Consider the following 17985-nt stretch of genomic DNA (forward strand, 5'->3'; position numbering starts at 1 on the left):
ATCTATAGTCAGCAAGCGGTTGTTTACAGAAGCAAGAAATAGCGGTTAAGGTTCTAAGTCTAATACTAACACTCAGAGTTTAACACTCAAATTGGGCCCTTACACTGCTGCAGGTTCGGCCGATGTTGCATCACCTATTCTCTGATTGGCCCTTTTTACTTAACCCATGCTCACCCGATCTTGCCTAAGCTGAGACTTCTCCACCCCCTTAAGATTTTTGCCCGCATGGCAGGCTAAGGGAGGTGGAGGAGGGGTCACAGAGCTGATTCCGTGAGATTTTCACTCTTACAGTCTGTGTCATCCGCGATGGTCACAGTCCAGAGCAGGGGCAGGTCAGGATGCCTGATGGGTGAAGGCTGGTGGGGAGATTGTCTGGGACAGTGGCCAGATGGTGAGTGCTACATTTTGGTCTCCAGGCCTGGAAAGCGGGGTTCTGGGGGGTGGGGTGGGGCTGAGGGGCGAGCACAGTACTGGTGGCGAATGACAGTGGATTCTGGGCAGCTTGTCCCCAGCTTCTTCTGTCTGCCTTGACCTTTCAGTGGAGACCCTGGGCTGCCGTGCAGCCTGTGCCCCAGCTTTCTCCTTTTGGACCTTGGTTTCTCTGTCTGCTCTCTGGTTACTGACCCACTGGCCACTTCATTTCTGATATGTCACATGACTTAATATTGCTCTGAGACTTTGCTGACTTGATCTTTCAGTGCAACCTCTGTTTTTATGCTTCGTCTATGTGGTCAGCTCAGATAATAATAATAATAATGATAATATAATTATGTTATATATATGTCATATATTACATATATAGTAATATAATAATAACATATAGTTATTATATCATCTCTGGTCAGCTCAGGGAATTACTGTTATGATACACTAACCCTCATGGAGCAGATTCAGCCACTGTTTTAGGTGCATTGTCTCATCTAATCCTTATAACAGCTCAAGTGAGAGTTTGCAGTGATTCCTTCTGTTTTAAATCCTTTGCTCAAGGTCAAGCTTGTGGATGAGTGGGGGAGCCAAGATTTGAACTCAGGGAGCTCTTTAAACACGTAAGCATCTCTCAAGAGACCAACAGATGTCAGAACTTCTAAGGGTGTGTTGGGCTATGGGGCAGCGCTGGGACTTCCGGGACTCATGTCCACGTGGATTGGCTCTGTCTGGGGTACCTCACCTAGGAATAAAGTGGTACAAAGGATACAAAACCAGCCAGCCCAGGCCCACCAGCCTCTGTGTCCTGGGAAGAGAGCCACTGCACAGTGGCTGCTCAAAGTAATTGTGGGTCTGATAAATGTGCCGAATGAATACAAACTAGGTTCTGTGTGCAAAAGGTTAAGAAAGTACATGATAGGATTTTGAGAAAGAGAACGCTTAGTGGTGACATAATTTGATTCAAATCTGCAGTTCCTGTCACAGCCGACTGGTTGTGGGGTTGCTAATCCAGGAGGACTAGGAGTTTGGCAGCACTGTCGTCTTGTCGCCAGAGCCAGCGGATGGGAAATTGAATTGCAGTTGGGCACTGGCAGCTGTGGTGTGGCCCAGCAAACTTGGTCTTAAATTTCTTCTAAAATTATGAAACACCGGTTACATACGAAAGAATGCATATTATATATGTATAGAGTATGTGGCTTAAACATAAAATACAACTCCTGGAGCTTCTGCCTGGTCCCATTCCAGGCTCACCCCCCTCTCCTGGACACTGCTGCCCTCTTGCCCTTACTTTCTCCTTCTCTTGCTTTCCTTGATTTTTATTGCAGGATTCAGAACATGTTCCTAAATAATACATTTTTAGATTTGGTTGCTTTTGAATTTTATAAAAATGGTATTCCGTGCCATCACCCATACATTCTCCAGTGATTGGAAGTATGCTCTTCTGCTGTGTGAACATACACAGTCTGATTTGTTCTGGGTTTGGAGTTTGGATCTGGGTGGGTTTATTCAAGGGACCTGCAAAGAAGTTGGGAAGATTAGAAAGGTAGGCAGGGACCAGACATTTGGGTATTGAGGACCAGCTTAAGGGTTGTAGATTTCGTTTCTAAATATAGTGAGATTCCATCAAGATGTTCTAAGTAGGGACCTGAATATGACAGAACTTGTAATGAATAACCTTATATTTATATTTTAGGATATGCCACTTATCTGAGGGAACAGCCATGAAAATGGATAACTCTGGCATGATGCGATAAGTGAAAACATTAGCGGGACAGCCAGACTGCCATTTCCTATACTAGCTCTCGCTCTGCCGGTGGCCAGGCACGACTCTTTGCTGCCAAGATCCTGACTTTAGTCCTTCTGGATTAACCACCAGGTCACAAACTGGCGGTGCGGGAATTGCAGATTTGAATGAAGTTATAAGGCACCACTAATCCCTCTCTTTTTCAAAAGTGCGTCATCCCCAATTTTGTAACCCTTTGTATGCAGGACCTCCTTGACATTCATCAGAGTGAGGCCTGGTGAAAACGTTTGGTGGAGGAGAAAGACCCTGTGAAGCATCTTAAGAAAGTCACTTGGAGAACAAGAGCCGGAGACAGGAGAGAAGAATTGAGGGGAAGGTGGAATTTGTCCTGTGTATAAAGGAGGCAGTGACAGGCAGGATCAGATGAAATCTGTCACAGTGACAACTCTCAGTAGTTAATTTGGGGGGGAGGGCACTGGTGACCGTTCGATAGTTTTAGAAAAGATAGAGAAACCACTGAATACCTAGTGAAGAAAGTGTATTTAAATGTTAGTATGGCATGTTCAGGTTAGGAGAAGAAGAGGATTTCCAGATAGGAAAGATGCATAGACACTAGTTTTGGGGACTCTTCTAAAGTCACCTTAGAAACAAAGTAAAATGTAAGTTAAAATTTAGGCTAATGCAGAAAGACAGAGATGGCTTCCCAAGTGTTGACACGATATGATCTCATCCTTTATCCCCTTTAGAGACTCTCTTGGCTACGATTCCAGTAACATGGGACAAGGGTGGGAGGGAAGGGAGGACTTTCCTCTGTAAGTGAGGGCCGCTGGTACTCATTAGATTCTCCATGATCCCTTCGAGTTCCTCTGATGTTGTAGACCCAGCCTCACTGCATGTTGCCTAGTGCTTTTCCAGGAAGGTCTGTGGTTAGACCTCTGAAACCCCATTTAGTTATGAGAAGGAGGCTTCTAAACTCTGTAAGATCTTTCAGTCACTTGATCGGATTTATGACCAATCCTTTCCACTTAAATTGTTGCTTTAGGAAGCTGCATGTGTCCCTGTTCCCTTCTGGGAGTTACCGGTGCTGGTGTCAATGCGTAACCCTTGAAGGGGGTGTGCTGGGGATTGAAGTGGTGGGCCGTTAGGGTCACCGCAGCAGATTGGGCTGGCACAGTGTGTGAGGCTCTGGGGGCACCCTGCCTCACCCAGTGGAGCTTATTTTCCAACCCTCAGGGGAGGCTGTGCAGAAGAATGTTGAGTGCAGAGCCAGGGGAGAGGACTGGAGTGAGGAGGAGACTGAAGAATGAATTCTCTCACTGCAGTCTTGGGAGGACACGTGACTCCTGCCCTGTCTCCCAATTATGAGATGAGAAGATGCTGACTCAGCTTTCTCTGCTCTAGATGATGATGGTTTTCTCAAATTATGGAATGTAATTTACAAGAAAAGAACGACTTTCCAGGAACCATTAATTTAATCAAGGGTGTGTTTTTCAGAGGCTTACATCATTTATTTTATGTTAAATAATAGGCCTAATTGCATGACTTTTGAGTTCTTGGCAGAATAGATCATCATTGACAAAAATAATACATAGTGTGCTCATATTTAAGAGTTAGATCATGATTGACTTCAGCGATTACTGAAGCGCCATTTGGGGTATGATGGTAGTCCACAAATGATTGGGGTGCCTGGGGGGCTCAGTCAGGGAAGCATCCCACTCTTGATTTCCGCTCAGGTCATGATCTCATGATTCAAGCAATCAAGTCCCACATTGGGCTCTGTGCTGACAGCACGGAGCCTGCTTGGGATTCTCTCTCTGCCCTTCCCCTGCTCTCTCTCCTCCCTCTCTCTCAAAACAAACACATAAATAAATCCCAATGATCTGGAGTGTTCACTGTCTCGTTTTTGTCAATTAATGGTGATCATATAACAATACTTCTGTTTTTCTGTATGATACATTTGCAGTTTTTTATTGTTTATATATGTTTTTTTATTAAAAGTGTTTGGAGCCTCCTATAGTCTCTCTGAAAACAGTACCCGTTTCTTCTTCTGTTGAGTTGAAGGATCTCTGTCCAGTCTTTATATGTAAAAGCACCAGTCCTAAGCATCAGTGTACAGTTAGCATACTGTATTTAGATTTTGGCATGTTTTTTTTCAAATTTACTTTAATGAAGTGTCGTGCTCAGTCATAGGCTGGATGTTTGTGCCCTCCTCAGATAAATATATAGAAACATTATTCCTAAAGTGATGGGATTAGGAGGTGGGGTCTCTAGGAGGTGATCAGGTCGTGGGGGTGGAGCCCTCATGAATGGATGAGTGTCTTGATAAGAGCCATCAGAGGGCTCTCTGTGCTCCTTGCCATGTGAGGACAGAGCGGAACTCAGCAGTCTGCAACCTGGCAGAGGTATTTTCACCAGAACCTGACTCTGCTGTGCCTCTTACCTCAGATGGTAGCCTCTGTAACTGTGAGGTGCAAATGTCTGCCATCCACAAGCCACTCAGTGTGTGGCACCGCAGGGTAGCAGCCCCAGGCAGACTGAAAGATGCCCCCTAGGTCAAAGCAGAGCTCATTGCCTTTTCCCTCAGAGTAAGGGAGTCCACAGGTTCCCCATTACCAGCACCTTCACCTGTGGTCTTTAGGGTGGCACCCCTTTGGTTCAAAACACATGTCTCAACCTCTCTCCATCTTCATGTTGTCAGTCCTGTAACAGCAAACCTCCAGGCCCATACTAGGGGCAGGGGGGACACACTTGTGGAGAAGACGGATTCCCTCCCTCTAGAGCCTCATGGTCAGTGATGGCACGAGGCTGCGCATGCTCGGGAGAAAGTGAGTGCAAGTTCCCTGGCTTTGTCAGGATTGGTTTCTCTGGGGCCACGAGACTCATGGTTAACACGTGGCTCCAAGGCTGCCGCAAGCCAAGGAAGCACGAGTGTTTGTCCCTTCTGCTGCCGGTCAGTTTGCCACAGTCCAAACATTGTGCAGCTTCTGGCTGTTCACCTGAACTTCCTACACGTGGAAAAGCATAGAACGTGTTCCCTCAGGGGCCTGGTGAAAGGATTGTTGTATTGCCAGGATCATATCGCCACAATCTATCTCTGGGTCTTGGGCCCTTGATTTCTTAGGTTTCAGGGGTCTGAGGGCCGGGGCTCCAGGACCTCCTGGGTCTGCAAGGTAGGAGCTATTATCTGGCACCCCAGGAATTCTCTAGCCCTCTTGGGGTACATGATGCATCATGATTCATGAGAGAGGAGGGCTTGTCCTGCAGGGCTTTGGAGTTGTGCGCTAGGAAAACCGCTTTCTCTCTCTCTCCTTCTCTTTCTCTGTGTGCCATTTCCAGACATAATTACTGCCTGTGGCAAAGTCTCCCCATTAGTACAGATAGTACATTTGGAGCTATTTTAATGCAAGCATTGTGGTTATATTAGCCTCTTTTATAATCTACGATTGCATATGCAAGAATAAATACATGGTCCTATGAGATCCTGAGGATGGCAATGAGAAGGCTGGCCCCAGTTTCAGCTGAACTGGACCAACCTGAACACACGAATCCGGATATTGAAGTGGCTTTAGCTTTTTTTGACTTTTAATGTGTCCATGAATTTTTGGACCTATGCTTTGACTTACGTTTGTCTCTTTTTTCCACTTGGATTTCCAAGATGGAAAGGTATGTTCTAGGTGACAGATCTGGGCATCCCTTCTAACAGAACGACAGAAACACAATAAAATCTAGTTGTATAACAGGGCACATCACCATGCCTGACCAGTACAGGCTGTCCTTTCTTGTATGTCCCCAGAAATCCCATTGTCTTGATTTACTGTTGAAACTAGAGAAGGCCTTTAAAAAATAATCGTTTGCTTCTCCCTGTGGTTGGGAGCATTGCCAAAGCCTGCAGTAAGTTTTCAGCATCTGGATGTATTTGTGTTAAATGGTGGCAGCGCTAATAGGTTGCAGTGGCTGTAGCTGGCACCATGGCCTCCGGAGAGCCTGGCACTGGGGGCTGTGCCTAGTTCCGCAGCAGTCCTTGGAGCTGTGGTCTGTGCCAGCTGCTGAAGGGACCCGGGAAAACGAGACAGCTTTCTGCCACTTTGAAAAGCCAGAGGCAGAGCTCACTGTCGCCTCACTGAAGGAAGCCTGGCTCACTGCTAAGTTTGCAGAGGACATCAATGGGATCCTGAATTCTGATCTGTGATGTAGGAGAACGGGAGTGGCAAGGATAGGGTAGAGACTGTAATTGTGAAATTGCTGTCCTGGCAAAGGCAGGTGGCAGAAAGGCACAGTCATCTGTGGACCAACAAACAGAAATAGTTTTAGAAATGGGAGGTCCTCCCCAGACTATGTCTTTTAGAGCAAGGACTCCTTCTGCTTGGTTTTTTAGGTGCAGTTTGCTTTTCAGTTATGACCACGAAAAATCTTCAAGCCCTTTGCTGTCCGCAGTGGTGCACTTGGAAACAATCTCCTTTCATAGTTGGATGTAACTTCTTGCAAAAAGTCTCCTTTCATTCTTGAATGTAAATTCTTCTTTTTGTCCATATCACTAAAGCCATGTCACCCAGGCAGGAGCCTTAGTTGTTTCTCTCAGTTTTCAGGTCTTGAGCAGCTAGTTTGAGATGAGAAAGCCGATAGAGATCCGATCTCATGGATTGTTCTCAGTGAAGGAACATAATAGTATACATGCTGGCTGTAGTTTTGCTGTGCAGGGTTGGGGGATGAGTATGCTTCAGCTGTACATGGGTTTCCCCAAAGGGGGGTTGCTAGCATTTATTTATAAATATAGGTCAGAAACAAAGGAGCAGAGTGAGGAACTCCTCACCTGGGGTAACTCTGGCAGGCTCTGTCTGTGATAAAAAGGGAAATTGACATGGGGCCCGTCTATTCCAAGAATTTCTCAAGCCCACCATTGGTTGTCAGCTGTTTATTTCTGTTTAATTAGGAAAAGATGGCCTCTGTAGTGATTTTCACTCCATGGCCCATGTTTAGGGTTTAACCAGAGAAGGTATTAAATCTTACAACATGCAGCATCATACTCGGCAGCACTGGCTGGGAGCTCTTACCAGAGGGTGACGGGTCGAAGCCTCAATGTGTGTAAAAATTGGACATAATAATTCCGATCTAACTGTTGGTATTGTTACCTGAGAAGAGACATGTAAGGCTCTTAGCCCTGTGCCTGGCATCTATGTTCACTAAATGTTAGCAGTCATCATTGTGTTATTTAGAATGGATTCTTAAGAGACTTTATTTGGGAGTCCAGTGTTGCAGTCTGGTTGAGTAATCTCAATATTTTCCTTATTTAAAAAAATTTTTTTTAACATTTATTCATTTTTGAGAGACAGTGAGAGAGTATGAGTGGGTGAGGAACAGAAAGAGAGGGAGACACAGAATCCAAAACAGGCTCCAGGTGCTAAGCTGTCAGCACAGAACCCAATGCAGGGCTCTAACTCACTGACTGTGAGATCATGACCTGAGCTGAAGTCTGACACTCAGCCACCCAGGCGCCCCATTCTTAGATTTTTTTTTGGACAGGATTTTTGTTTTGTGTCTTTTAAAAAATATTATCATAAACACATAACATTAAAATTTCCATCTTCACCATTTTATTTTATTTTGTTTTTTTATTAAAAGATTTTTTTAATGTTTTTTATTTATTTTTGAGAGACATAGACAGCACAAGCAGGAGAAAGTCAGAGAGAGAGGGAGTTACAGAATCTGAAGCAGGTTCCAGGCTCTGAGCTAGCTGTCAGCACAGAGCCTGACGCGGGGCTCGAACCCACGAACGTGAGATCTGACCTGAGCCGAAGCCGGAGGCTTAACCGACTGAGCCACCCAGGCGCCCCAAGAAATACTTATTCTTGAGAGAGAGAGCGCGTGCGAGCACATGAGAGCGAACACGCTTGGGGGAGGGGCAGAGAAAGAGGGAGACACAGAACCAAAGCAGGCTCCAGGCTTTGACCTATAAGCCCAGACCCCGATGCAGGGCTTGAAACCACGAACTATGAGATCATGACCTGAGCTGAAGTCAGATGCTTCACCCACTGAGCCACTGAGGTCCCCTGATTGCTTCTTTTGATGTGGAGAAGTGTTTAAGTCTGATATGGTCCCTTTTATCTTTTTTTTTTTCCTTTGGTTGTATTTGCTTTTAGTATCCTATCCAAGAAATCATAGTTAAATTCAATGTCCTGAAGCTTTCCACCTGTTTTCTTCTAGGAGATTCTTTTAGTTTTAGGTCTTAAGTTTGGGTCTTTAATCCATATTGTATACAGTGTAAGGTGAGGGTCAGCTTCCTTCTTCCGCATGGGGTTATCCAGGTTTCTCAACACCATTTGTTGTCATTTTCCCGTGGTGTGGTCTTGGCACTCTTATTGATAATCGTTTGGGCGTATGAGCCAAGGTAATCATCTGGACTCCACATTCTGTCTCACTGGTCTGTGTATCTGCCTTGAGGCCAGTCCCTCCCCACCTTGAATACTCCTGCATTTGTAGTAGGTTTTGAAATCAGGAAGTGTAGGGCTTTTAACTTTGTTCTTCCTTTTGCAGGCTTGTTCTGAGGCAATCTCAAGGGGGCCTGTGAGATTCTGTATGAATTTTTAGATATTTTTCTTATTTCTGCAAAGACTATTATTGGAACATTGATAGGGATTGCATTGAATCTTGACTGCCTTAGGTTTTATTAGACAAAACTGCCCATCAGTCTTGGCAAGAAAAGTGAGCTGTCGGCTACAAAGCATTTCTTTTGCTGTAGAGTGGCCTATGTGGCCGAGTTTGAGCTCTGAGGCTGGATGACAGAACAGAGCAGTGCCGTCAAACTAGGCAGGCCCGTCTCTCTACAGATGGTCTCACTCTAAATGACGAAAAAACTATTTTAGCAACTGTTGGATTTAATGATAAAAGCAGTGAGCATTTATTATCTTTTTTTTTAATGTTTATTTTTGAGAGAGAAAGTTGCGGAGGGGCAGAGAGAGAGGGAGACAGAGAATCTGAAGCAGGCTCTGTGCTGTCAGCTCAAAGCCTGCTGTGGGGCTTGAACCCACATCAGAGATCATGACTTGAGCCAAAGTCAGATGCTAAACTGACTGAGCCACCCAAGGCACCCCAGAGCATTTTTGATTCTTGTCCACAAATATGTTTTATGTGAAAAACTCTCAATTAACTACTTAAAATAGAAAATGACTAATTGAAATTTTTTTTGTAGAGGAAGAAGTAAGTGATTTGCTCTGGTTGTTGCCGTCGTTGTTACTTGCTGAGAATATCTTCCACATTTTGCGTCACGTCTCTTCAGTTGGAAGAGGTAGCTTTTGTGTATTTAAGGTCCACCTCTTTGAATACATTTTTTAATTTCTTTCATGGCCTCATCCCAACACCCATAGTGAGGTAGGCAGAACAGAAGTTTCTTGAAAACATTCAGTGTCGGGAGGGCTTGGAGGATTTGGGTCACATGTCTAAGGCCTGGTGGCCCTGAGGGGCAGAGCCAAGACCTGATCCATGCTCCGTGGTCCTACGACTGTCATTTCAGATGGTGTTTGGTGATTTTAGTACTAATCTCAAATTCTACGAACTCCCTTACATCACAGAAAGCATGCATTCCGCTCCTAGGCCAACTATTTAGTCTTTGGACAGTGCCTTTATATGGGGGTCAAAAAATCATGGGAGGCATTAATCATCTTAAAATCTAAGAAAGCAAGGCAGAGGGCAGTAATTTCACCTCTCAAGAACCAGAGACATGTAACTCTTAAACATAACTTACTAAAAACCAATTTTCATGATTTTTATTTTACTCCATTTACATGTGCTTCTTCAAATTAAGAATGGCTGAATAGTCATCAATAATGCATTGCCTGTAACAGTGTTCTAGATAGCACATGTTGTTAACTTATTCTCTGTCATTTGGTGCTGGGAGCTGAATTGGCCTTGCTGGATGACACAGTCACAGTAAGGAAATGGCAGACTTGCACGGCTCCTGCCACGAGTGATGGATACTGGCATCTCCTTCTGCTACTGATATTCATGTAAAGTTAAGCCTGTTGCTATTGATTAGTCCTCACAATGTTCCAAATCAGACTGATATTTCCCAGATACCTCGTGGGAAGAAGCATACTCCCACCTCTATAAAGAAGAATTTAAACAAAGCACTGCTGATGTTTGTCAAAAGGCTCTTCTGTTGAGCTTCACAAACTTAAGACATGGATAATAAAGAGGGTTAAAGAATACAAGGATAATGTTTACCCTGGCTGGAGAAAAGGCCTAATTTAGGAATAAGAAACAAACAAGAGCCAGGCATAAGTTACTGTGCATACATATGCTAATTTGGTGCCCATTATGAGGATGGGTAGGAGTAGTTACAACTTAAACTCTATGCAAAGACCGGCTCCTCTAGGGCGCCTATGATGCTTACACCTTCAACATCAAAGAACAAGGCTGACAAAAGGTTTACTTACCATCTCGAACACATTCTTCCTCTTGTGAGCCTAATGGAATGCCTCCTAGTCCTGTTTATGCCTGAATCTCAGAGTTATTGTTATAAACCAATGTATTTGCTATCTGCTTCTCACTGAAAACATCCTGCTGTCTTCTTAGTTGTAAGATTTACTACCAGTTCAAACAAATATGTATGTTATCTGCTTTTCACTGAGAATATCCTGTTATCCTATGATGTCTAAATTACCTCATTGTAATTAGAGTAGTTCTGCAAAAATGCCTCTGTAAAACCTATTTCTGCACCCTTTTCAAAGCATCTTTATCACTGAGAATTATTTGTAAAAATTCTACTTTTTGATGTCGTAAGTCTATAAATAAAGGCCCAAAACCTGGCGAGACAGAAGATGATGATGGCAGGAGGATGATGTCAAGAAAGAAAGAAACTGCGTGAATCTCTCAACCCATTTTTGCGTCCACCACTACCCCTTCAGGGAGCCCTGGACCAGCCGGAGTGGACCTCCGGCAGTTTGGAATGCAGACATAATGATAAAGCAGACATGATTGTTCAATGCCCTCACAAATCCAGACACTGTGGGTACCATAGCACCTGTTTGGAGCTTATCTGAAAATGACCTTTTTCTGTCTTTGAAAAAAATCTTGAATGTTTTTGAGAGGCCTTTAACTGGTTCACATCATGATTATGACAAATTAATCCAAGGGGAATTCATTCCCCTTCACCCCCCAGATCAGTACCCTTACTCTCTCTGGCACTAAAGGCTCTTTATTGCATTTTTTAGGAAGGCATGCTTATAAATTATAGATGAATTTGAATCTCATTTTTATATAACTCATTTCTTTTTAAAAACTCTGAGAACTTTGTGGAAATGATATGCACATTTTCTACTAATGTCAAAACTGAGAAATCCTTGTAAAGAGGCACAAAGTTATTATAAAACTCTACAAGATTCTAGGCATCAGGACTTTGACCAAATTCAAGAAGAATATATTTGTAACATCTCTGTCACTTTTATCCTCACTGCATTTCTAGTAGTTTAATAAAAAACCGAATGAAGGGGACGTTGTCTTTCTCTTGAGTCCAACATTGCCTCAAAACTGCCTTTCCATCTTTAACTTCTCCTTTTTTCCTCAGAACTTTGAGGAAGCAGGATCCTTTTAATGTCTTTGAGCACTTGCCATTGATTGGAGCCCTTGAAAAGAAATTCTGCTTGGAAATGTCTTTCTTCTGCATTCCCAAGCACTTCCTTTGCATAAATGCATTTAATTTCTTCTTCTCTTGACCTTGATGTAGTTGCTGGCAGCATACAGATAAGATTTTATAGTTCTTTGGCATTCCCTGGTTTCCTTTTCTTGTCCTAGACACCCTGGCATGGCTGATTCTGAGGGACCTGGAATAGAAATCCAGAGAAGAGGGTGCCTGGGTGGCTCAGTTGGTTGAGTGTCTGACTTCAGCTCAGGTCATGATCTCGCAGTTTGTGAATTCCAGCCCTATGTCAGGCTCTGTGCTCACATGTTGGAGTCTGGAGCCTGCTTTGGATTCTGTGTCTCCCTCTGTCACTCTGCCCCTTCTCCACTTGTACTCTGTCTCTCAAAAATAAAGATTAAAAAAAAAAAAGAAATCCACAGAAGAAAAGAGATTCTCTGGTGATTGGAGTTCTGTCAGGCACAAAATCAAGGTCATTTATGACCTCATTAGTCTGAAGCCCTTTTACGGAACCCCACCGTGTACTGTACGTGAATGTGATGCAGCACTCCAGTGTGAATCGTCCAGTCCTGAGATTCTTGCACAGGAGAGGTGCCTATGGACACATCGAGTGCTGATGGTAGGGCTGGGGGATAAGGGATGGCCGGATGAGCTACAAAGGTACTGGCAGGGTCCATGGCATTAGATGGGCAGGTGCTGAGGTCAGAGAATTAAAGAAATCAGTACTGATCACCGATGCAGACCCCACCCCGTAGCCCAGAGGCAGGCCTGTGCTCATCTTCTGGGTTGATTTAGGGAGAGAGCAGGGTGCACAGAACCAAGCGGTTGCTGGAGAGAAGGATGACAAGGCACCTTTGCTGCTTGAGCCCTTCTCAAGAGCCCCCCTGAGAGCCAGGAGGCTGGTGTGGTTTTAGCTGCTGGTTTGCATATATCACTGGTGTCCCCAGTTAAAGCTTTCCTTGATATAATGAGAGATGGCTGAGGAGTAGTGGGAGGGGCCCTGGGGTGGAACCCTGCCCCCTCTGAGAATCCTCTGAACCCCAATTTCTTCATGGGGAAAATGAGATTCTTCTCGGCAGGTATGTAATGAGATGAAAGAGATGATGTTTGCACCAGGGCCTCACACAGAGCCTGACTGGCCCCTTTCCGGTGGTCAAGAAGTGTTTACCGAATTTGATCTGTGAATATAAATTTTAACATTTATTCTAATTCTTTGAACTTTTTTTAAAAGTTTATTTATTTATTTTGAGAGAGAGAGTGTGTGAGCAGGGGATGGGCAGAGAGAGAGGGAGGGATGGAATCCTAAGCAGGTGCCATGCCACCAGCACAGAGCCCCATGCGGGTCTTGATCTCACAAACCATGAGATCATGACCTGAGCCAACACCCAGAGTCAGATGTTTAACCAACTGTGCCCCAAACTCTTTGAACCCTTAAGCTATTATTCAAGCTGTTAGGTTTATGCATGTAAGTACATTTTCTTGTTATTATTCCAGTATGTTCTTAATATAAAATTTGAACTTGCTCACTGTATAAATTTTGGAAACTACAGGAAAATCACTTTAAAACTTCAGTTGTTTGGGGCACCTGGGTGGCTCAGTTGGTTAAATGTCCAACTTCTGTTCAGGTCATGCTCTCATGGTTTGTGGGTTCAAGCACCAGGGCTTTGTGCTAAATACTTGTTCAGGTTCTGTCTCCTCTCTCTACCCCTCCCCCGCTCACTCTCTGTCTCACTGTGTCTCTGAAAAATAAATGTAAAAAAAAATTTAAAAACCCTTCATTTATTAAAATTAATTGAATCTGAAACAAACATGAAATCAACCACATTGCCGCACTTAAGAGAACCAGTTTTAGGATTGAAATCTTTTTCATTGTTTTCCTTCAGTGTTTTCTCTTCGTAATTAGAATGTCTTCTCTGTCTTTTGCACACACAAATCCATATATTCAGGCAGTCCTGAATAAGTGATTAAAAACACCAAATTTGGAACCAAACAGGACCAACATTCTGGTGCAAGTCTACTATTAGTAATTGCATAACCTTGGGTTAGCCATTTGACCTCTTCATACTTGTTTCCTCACATGTGAGAGACCCAGTATTGCCCATCTCGTTGTGTAGATTTGAGGAATAAATGAACTAGGCTTTGTGAAGGGCTTAGTATAATAACCAGGAAATAGTGAGCCATCAATAAATATTAACTGTGCTTATTATTGAATAGTGAATATTAATGAGGAAATAAGACAGTTCTTTAGGGAAAGTTCTTTATAATTATAGTCTTCAAATACCTAATTATTTAATAGTACCCAGTTGTCTCACAGGTTGTGGAAATCCTTGGATACTGAAAGAGATTAGTTCATTTCTTTTCCAATCTCAGGAGTCACCTTTTTTCAAGGGCACCATAGAAGTGCTTTCTTTTTTTTCATAATGCAAAGATCAGGACAAGCTACGAAATCATTAATTACAAGTGTCAAACAAATGTCAGCTTAAGGAACAACTGAATATGTTATGGTTTCAGAATAGTTACTGACATGGACTTTTGGTAAGCTACTAATGTTCTAATAGCATTATTTTTACTGGCATTTTATTTATTTTTTTTCAATGTTTATTTTTGAGAGAAAGAGAGAGAGAGAGACAGACAGACAGACAGACAGACAGCCCATGAGTGGGGATGGGGCAGAGAGAGGTGTAGACACAGAATCTGAAACAGGCTCCAGGCTCTGAGCTGTCAGCGCAGAGCCTGATGTGGGGCTTGAACCCATGAACCACGAGATTATGACCTGAGTCGAAGTTGGACATTTAACTGACTGAGCCACCCAGGTACCTCTTTATTGGCATTTTAACCATATTAAATACATACATTGAAACAAATAAAATTAAGAAAAAAATGTTTTTAAATTTTGGACGACCTGTGTAGAATAATTTACACATGGAGGCTTACTTACCTGGCTTTATAATACTAGTAATATTGCCTATTTATATATACTTATGATATGCTTTGTGCCTTTCAAAATATTTTCCTGTGTATTATATTATTAGATTTTCTACAAAGTTCTAATAGGTAGTTTAGCTTGACTGGAACTAAATAAAGCCTTTCCTCTAATTCAGCCATCTTTTACTGAGACCATTATATGTTTTTATCCAGGGAAGGATGTTTGTGATTTGGCTACTAGGTTTGTCTATATAGAGAAAAATCTTTTGGCTTTAAAAACAAATTCATATTCTTGCTACTCTTTTAATTAATGAGTTAATAGTTAATAAAAGTAAACTTCCAAGTTTAATTTATAAAATTAATTAAAAATTCAGTGAAATTAACTCTAGACTTTTATTACATATATATACATACACACACATATATAATTTAATGTTTTATTTCATTTTTGAGAGAGACAGAGTGTGAGTGGGGGAGAAGTAGAGAGAGGGAGACACAGAATCGAAGTAGGCTTCAGGTTCCGAGCTCTCAACCCAGAGCCTGATTTGGGGCTCAAATTCATGACCTGAGCTGAAGTCAGATGCTTAACCAGCTGAGCCCATTGTAGACTTTTAAATGAACACCTGCTTTCTGTTTTAAGGATTATTTGTTGTTTTTAGTATTTAAAAAGGTTTTACCTGGGTGCCTGGGTGGCTTAGTCAATTTAGTAGTTATTTAATTTGTATCCTCATAGTTTGAAATTGGGGCTCAACTGTCTAAACTTGAGTGGTGTCCCTGTAATTTCATTCCTGGATCTTAGTGGAAGAAGATCCTTTAGCATTGAGGGAAAGGAGGGAGGAGACTTGTGTTCTAGATTAGACTACAGACTATATGACAAAGCTAAAACTATAGCAGTGGCAAATGCTATGAATTGGAAGACAGAAGACATCCTGGGGGGAAGGGAGAGGGAAAACTGGATAATTGCATTGTAAAGAATTTATTTTTGATTGACAGGCAAAGCTGAATCAATAATGTTCCATATGAAAATTTCAAGCCTCTTTATGATCACTTGACTAAGAGCTCCTCCTTTTTTTCTTCAATGTTTATTTTTATTATTTATTTTGAGAGAGAGTGAGTGTGAGTACTAGCAGGGGAGGGGCAGGAGGTGGGGGGAGAGAGAGAGTCTCAAGCCCACTCTGCTGTCGGCTCAGAGCCTGATGTGGGCCTCAATCTCATAAAATGTGAGATCATGACCCGAGCTGAAATCGAGAGTTAGAGGCCTGACTGATCCACCTGGGCACTCCACTCAACCTTTTTATAGCAGTGTCTCTTGAAACTCATGAACCACTCTGATTAATATTCAGTGAGGGATAATGAAACATCCTTTCCACCTGATTCTATCATGGTGATGTTTACACAGGTCTGAATCTGATTCTGTTTTGTAGTATAAAAGGTAAATGGGTAGCTTTGGTCTGATCTGGAGTATGCCTTCCTTCCTCTCAGTGTGGATAACTTAACATATATTCATTTTTAAGATCTAGGTGAAGTTTTATTTTAGTGAAATCTTCACTGGTTACTGTAGTCTCCACTTAACTTATTTTACTTCAGATTTCTCCATTTTTTTCACCAAAGATTTTAAAAAGCAGTAAGTATTTGAAGCATGCAAAAAATGTGAAGAATATTGTAACCAACACTCATGTACCCATTCCTCAGATTAAGGAAAGAATTCACAGCTACTGTTGACATTTCACATGCCCTTCTCCCAGCTAGCATTCCCTCCCTGCCTTTGCAGAGGGAACCATTCTCCTGAATTTGGTGTTTATCATTCACGTGCATGTTTTCCTTATATATCCGTACACTAGCAGTAAGTGGTATTTTGCATGTTTTAGAACGTGATAAAATTATATAATATTTTTTGTATTCTTTTGTAACATGCTTTTCCTCTTTAATATTGTTGGAAGATTTTTCCAGACGTTCCACCTCACTGATTTGTCATTGTGTAGTGTTTCTGCTTTAGAAGCATACTTCCTATACCACAGTTCATTTACCCATTCGCCTATCTTTGGGTATTTACATTGTTTTCAAGTGTTTTACTTTTTTCTTTTTGAGTTGCTGTTCCAGTGAACTTCTCGTTTCCTTAGGCACAGGTGTGGAGATTCTCTAGGGCAGAGGCCCAGTGTAGGAATTACTAAATTTGAGGGTTTGTACATTCTCAGCTTTTTGAGCTGTTTACAACTTGTTATCCTGAATGCTTGTGCCAATCACTCTTCCATCAGAGGTGAGTAAGAAAGAATTCCTGATTCTTCACATCTTTGCCCAAAGTTTATATAATCAGACTTTGAATTATTTTGCCAATCTGAGGGGGTATAATGATGTTATCTTGAAGTTTTACATTTACATTTTCCTGACTGATTTCACAAATCTTTCTTTATATTTATTTGATGTTTGGGTTCGTTCAGTGGATTTCCTATATTTTTTAATTAAAGTTTTTTACTGTTTATTTATTTTGAAAGATAGAACATGAATGGGGGAGGGATAGAGACAGAGAGGGAGACACAGAATCTGAAACAGGCTCCAGCCTCTAAGTCATCAGCACAGACCCCAACGTGGGGCCCAATCTCGGGAATGGTAAGATCATGACCTGAGCCGACATCGGATGCTTAATGGACTAAGCCAGCAGGCACCCCTGAATTTTCCTATTTGTATTCTTTGTCTGTTTACCATTGGGTTGTTTCCTTGGTTTATTTAATGCTGTGTATATAAACCTTTTTTCTTCCACATTTTGACTGTGTTATCTCAATTGCTGATTTGTCATTTAACATAATATCTTTTGATACACAGAATTTTATAATTTTAATAAGTCAGAATTTCCATCCTTTTTATGGTTTGTGTTCTTTTATCTAAGAAATTCTTTTTATCATTGAAGTCATGAAATTTTCTCCTGTGTCTTTTCTTTTTTTTTGTGGAAGTTTCTGTGTGTTCCTTACCACAATTACTCATTTAATTCACCTGGAATTTGTTTTGGAGCTTTATTTTTTCCCCATACTAATGATTTATTGCGGTTCACCTTTATCCCAATTACTTATACTTTAGCTCTGACATATTTCAAGCTTCTATATACTTACAGGTCTTATTGGAATCTTATTCCAATTCTTTGCCATTATCATATTGTCTTAACTATGGCTTTATAATAAGTCCTTTCTTTATCTTTTCATTTTTAACATGTTATTAACGATTCTGGGTACTTTGCATTTTGATATGGAGTTAAGAATCATGTTGT

Source organism: Suricata suricatta, chromosome 2 (genome assembly GCF_006229205.1).
Source record: "Suricata suricatta isolate VVHF042 chromosome 2, meerkat_22Aug2017_6uvM2_HiC, whole genome shotgun sequence".
NCBI lineage: Eukaryota > Metazoa > Chordata > Mammalia > Carnivora > Herpestidae > Suricata > Suricata suricatta.